This window comes from Pelobates fuscus, chromosome 5 (genome assembly GCF_036172605.1).
Source record: "Pelobates fuscus isolate aPelFus1 chromosome 5, aPelFus1.pri, whole genome shotgun sequence".
Taxonomy (NCBI): Eukaryota; Metazoa; Chordata; class Amphibia; order Anura; family Pelobatidae; genus Pelobates; species Pelobates fuscus.
This window is the reverse complement of record NC_086321.1, coordinates 151,780,279-151,786,067: the sequence shown is the minus strand read 5'-3', so window position 1 is coordinate 151,786,067 and position 5,789 is coordinate 151,780,279.

The following is a 5,789-nucleotide window of genomic DNA, read 5'->3' as shown; positions in this document are numbered from 1 at the left end:
TAGTGCAGATAGTTTTCAACAGTATAAAATATCCATAACAAGTAATGTACACGCAAAAATGTAGAGGCATATTGATCCTCACCCCTCTTCTATGTATGGAATCCCAGACAATATATCCCAGACAATAATGTTGATCCTGGGTCCCGATATCTTCGAAAAAGAGGAGAAAATCCACAAAGTATGGAATTAAATAATTTTATTTAACTCAAATATAAAATAAACCAAAAATCGAATTGTAATAGTGATGGATAGTAGAAACTAGTGTTCTCCAATAGTTAAAATTGCCCAGAACGCGTTTCGCCAAGTACATTGGCTTACTCAGTTGGTGAATTCACTGCTTTTATTTCTGTCCGATTTTATAGGCCCTTAATTGGGTGACTCGCCCCACCTGTGTAGGATGTGCACATCTCTCGTGGAACGCACATTGCGTTTCATTCGGTGGCAACGCCTTACTTCCTGTAACAGAAGAAGATGAACAATTTAAAATTAAAGACCAACTTACCTGTTTCTCAAAAAATATTATCTACATTTTAAAACTTTCCTGTGATTTAATGTATGTTGGGAGAACAACAAGGGGCCTACATGTGAATTGCAGAGAACACATTAGAAATAATAAAAAAGAGTGTGGAGTCACATAGTGTCTCCCAGCGTTTTAAAACATATCATAACCAAAATCTAACCAAAATCTAACAGATCTCTTCTTGTGTGCAATTAAGTCAGTTAAAAAGGATTGGAGGGATTTCCACAAACAAATAGATATAGAAGGAATTAAATTTATTTGTAATTTTTAACACATTAATCCTGAATTGTTTAAACTCAGATTTCAAACTTTGCCATTTTCTAAACTAATTTATTCATGTATTTTTTTAAAGGTTTTTTTTAATGAAATATTAAATATTTTTATGTTACTCTTTTCATTCCACTTACATTCATTGACAATTTTTTTGGGCAGTAATAGATATTTTTCTGGATACATCTCTACTTTATGATGATTTAAGCACTTTTTGTATAAATTGATCATTGGTTTACACATTTCCTGTATAAGAAACGAAAAAGGAAATATATTAATCTCATATATATATATATATATATATATATATATATATATATATATATAAAAACATATATAGTACCTTGCACTCAAGCTGTCCTTTAGTTCTTGCAAAAAACCGGGTGCATTACCAGGGCTCAAAATATCCAAATTCAAAATAGAATGGCTGCACTCACGGAAATTCTTCGGTTAAAATATAACTTTTAATGGAATCACATAAAAATCGACGTTTCAGTCCAACCTGTGGACTTTCATCAGGATATATCCTGATGAAAGTCCACAGGTTGGACTGAAACGTCGATTTTTATGTGATTCCATTAAAAGTTATATTTTAACCGAAGAATTTCCGTGAGTGCAGCCATTCTATTTTGAATTTATATATATATATATATATATATATTTATTTTTTCTTAATTTACTCTGCATATTGACTACAATATGGACTGATGGGACACACAATGCGTTCCAATACTTGTAACCTGTAACTAGAAAGGATCGTGCAATAAAAACCAATGTCATTGAAGTGACGCAATGGATTACTTAGTGGAACGTAGGATGGGTTCCATGAACGGAAGACTATTACAGAAAGTGACGTGCATAGGAAGTAAAGCGTCACCACCGAATGAAACGCAACGTGAGATGTGCATGCCCTACGCAGGTGGGGCAAGTCAACCAATTAAGGACCTGTAAAACTGGACAGAAATGAAAGCAGCGAATCCACCTACTGAGGAAGCCAATTTACTTGGCGAAGTGCGCTTTGGCCAATTTGGACTATTGGAGAACACTTGTTTCTACAATCCATCCCTATTAGGATTTTATTTTATATTGGATTTAAATAAATTTATTTCACTCCATACTTTGTGGATTTTCTCCTCTTCTTCGAAGATATAGGGACCCAGGATCAACATTACTCATATTGTCTGGGATTCCATACATAGAAGAGGGGTGAGGATCTCCCTTAGTATCCTAAAGCTTCATCCACAAGGGACAGGTGTCGATATGGCTCTACGTTCGTGAGTGTACATTACCGGTTATGGATATTTTATACTGGTAAACTATTTGCACTTTTGTTTCCCTCTCATTTTATTACAGATTGTTACTCATAATTTCCCATCCATTTTTAAGGTATACCTTATCTGCTCCCACTGTAGTTGTGTTTGTTTTGACTAAATTTTTGTCAACTAAAAATCCTAGATATAAGATAAGGCCAGGGACTATTGAAAGTATTTAGAAAATTGGGCAGACTAGATGGGCCGAATGGTTCTTATCAGCCGTCACATTCTATGTTTCTCTGTTACCTAGAGGGGATGGGAGGACAAAAAGGAGGCAGGAGGACAAAACTGCCCAGGTTTGATTCAAAATTGTATGACCTACCTGTATAAAGGGCCATTCATCACCAGCATCTTACTTTCAACCCATGCCATACAACAGGTAGAGCTGAGCAAAATACAGAGAAATAACACACAGAGCTGGGACTAATAAGGAGATACTCATAACTATTCTACACAGCCAGGATCACTGTGATGTATTACACAGAGCTGCAATATAGAGATACACACAATATATGTCTGTAAAATGCTTGAGCTCCCTGTCTGACTGTCTCTCTATCTTCCTGTCTCTATCTTCATAGCTCTCTCTTAACTCTCCCTTACTTGATCTCATCTTCAGTAGTGCTTCTGCTATGATAACTTACGCTTTCTATTAAATATTGCTGCTGTTATAAAACATGTCGGCTATTCCATTAGCTCTCAGCAGGCAGTGTGCACATGGTTAAAGCATCAACATACTGATAGACTCCAATAATTTCAGCTATTCCTGACTCTCTATTGACTCTCAGCACACAACGTATACAGGGTTAAAGCAGAGGGATAGTGCTAGACTCCTTATAACCTTTGCAGCTGGCAATAGTAACCCCTTAAGCAGGGCCGTCTTTAACAAAGGGCAAACAGGGCAGCTGCCCCGGGCCCAGTTGCTCCTGGGGGGCCCAAAGCAGCTGCCCTGTGGGCCCCCTGTCCGCAGCCAGGTCTGAACAGCCCACTGGGATACTGAGAAATATCCCAGTGGGCTGCAGCAGGTGATGTAATCAGGGGCCTCGGCCCTTTAAGAGAGCTCCTGACCGACCCCCTGTCTTCCGGCCTGCTGGGAGGAAGTGTTGTGAGGTCACTTCCTCCCATTTAACAGAGTGCCGCTGGGGAGGATTAGACATACATGGAGAGAAGGAGGAGGTACAGACCAAGAAGAAGACTCCCATCAATCTCAGCTATCTAGCTCCCACTGGACTACAGGGAAGCCACACTTCTGTAAAGGTAAGGAGGGTTGCTAAACTATGTGAATTCATATGACTGTGTGTGTGTGTGTGTGTGTGTGTGTGTGTGTGTATGTGTATCTGGCTGTATGTGTGTGTATCTGACTGTGTGTGTATCTGACTGTGTGTGTATCTGACTGTGTGTGTATCTGACTGTGTGTATCTCACTGTGTGTGTATATCTCACTGTGTGTGTATATCTCACTGTGTGTATATCTGACTGTGTGTGTGTGTGTGTATCTCACTGTGTGTATATCTGACTGTGTGTGTGTGTGTGTATCTCACTGTGTGTATATCTGACTGTGTGTGTGTGTGTGTGTGTGTGTGTGTGTGTGTGTGTATGTATGTTTATCTGACTGTATGTGTGTATCTGACTGTGTGTGTATCTGACTGTGTGTGTGTGTGTGTGTATCTGTCAGGGTTTCTTTGCTGTTTTAAACAGCAAACCTTTCTGTTTCAGTGATTGAGTTTGCAGCTGCAATTACTTGAGCTGCTTCTGCTTGTTGCCACGGTTACTCACCTGTGAGTAGTAATCAACCCTGCTGCTAATCAGTTCTGCCTATTTAAGCAGCTAAGCCCAGAACCTCCTTGCCCTTGCGTGGTTTCCTGTTTCCCAGAAGTCTCCTTGTTCCTGTGTTTCCTGTTTGATCCTGGTTCCTGACTCCGGCCTTGTTCCTGACTCCGCTGCTCTCCGTGCTCCTGATCCTGGCTTGTCTGACTACCCGCTCTGGTGACTGACCCCTGCTTGATTCCTGGACTTTGCTTTTGTTTATTATTTGTTATTTATTAATAAAGGTGTGTTTGCATCTACTTCTGTCTCTGTCTGGTTCCTGGTCCCTGACATTACGCAAGGGCCATGAATACAGATGGTACAGGCAAGACACCTATACCTAACCTGCTTACCCAGTGGGACCAGCAGAACCACCATTTGGACCAGTATGCCCATCTGGATCCAGTACCCGGCCAGCCTGCGATTGCGGCCGCCTCTGCCTCACTTCCTGTTCTAGCACCGGTTGTAACCTCCAAACCTGTAGCGGCTAGAGAAATGACTGGGTCTGTCCCGCTCCCTCAGCATTTTGGGGGCAACCCAGCACAGTGCAGAGAATTTATAAATCAGGTTAAAGGATACCTTGAAACCCTGCCCCAGGCATTTCCTACAGACAGTGACAAAGTTCACTTCATGATTTCTTTGCTGTCTGAAAAGGCCCTAGCTTGGGCAAAACCTCTCTGGGAGGCGGAGAAGCCTATTATTTACAATTACCCTGAATTTGTTGCATCCTTCAATAGGGTTTTTGATATTCCAGCTCGCTCCACCCCTACTGCCGAACTACTCATGTCTAATTCTCAGGGCACAAAAACTATTGTCGAGTATGCCAGTGAATTCCGTACCATGGCAGCAGAGGGTGGTTGGAACAATGAGACTCTTGTGGCTGCCTTTGCACAAGGTCTCTCCGATGTGTTTAAAAATGAGATTGCAGCCAGAGAATTACCTAAAGATCTCGAGGAACTGATATCATTTGTCACCCTCATTGACATCAGACTCCGAGAGAGATCCTCATCCAAGGAGCGCCTGCGGAGGCCTCTTGTAAATTTGACACCGAGCTTTTCTTGCCCACCCGAACCTCCCTCACCTCCCTTGCCTCCTGGTCCTGAGTCCTCTGTCTGTGTGGAGCCAAGGCGGTTAGGCTTCTCACGCCTCTCGGCCGAGGAGAGAGCCTTTAGGAGGAGGGAGGGCCTGTGCCTATACTGCGGACACCACGGTCACATGTTAAAGTTTTGCCCGATCCGTCCGGCAAAGGGTCCGTACCCAAGATACTGTCAGGGGCAGATCTTGGGTGGTCTTTCTGCAGACCCAGAGATATGTGTGCACAAACCCTTGGTGCCTGTTATCCTCTCCTGGTCTGATTCATCCATTGAAACCCGGGCGTTACTTGATTCGGGGGCCGCAGGCTTGTTTATAGATTGTGCATTTGCAGCAAAGCACTCTATACCCTTACAGTCTCGCAACTCCCCACTAGCCTTCGAAGCCATCGATGGCAGACCAATACAGCCAACCCACGTGACCCAAGAAACCGTGCCCATATCTCTGGCTGTAGGGGCTCTACATCATGAGACGACCCAATTCCAGGTCATTTCCTCTCCATATTACCAGGTTGTTTTGGGATACCCTTGGTTACAGAAGCATAACCCCACAATTGATTGGCGCAAAGCTGAGATATTATCATGGTCCCAGCAATGCACATTGTCCTGTCTCCAGAAACCGGTCAAAGTTTTGGGCGCATGTTCTGCCTCTTCCTTACCCGCTGAGTACCAAGAATTCCAAGATGTATTTGACAAGGGTCAAGCCAGCGTTCTGCCACCACACCGTCCGTATGACTGTGGTATCGAACTCCAACCGGGTACCAATCCTCCCCGGGGCCGGATTTACCCACTG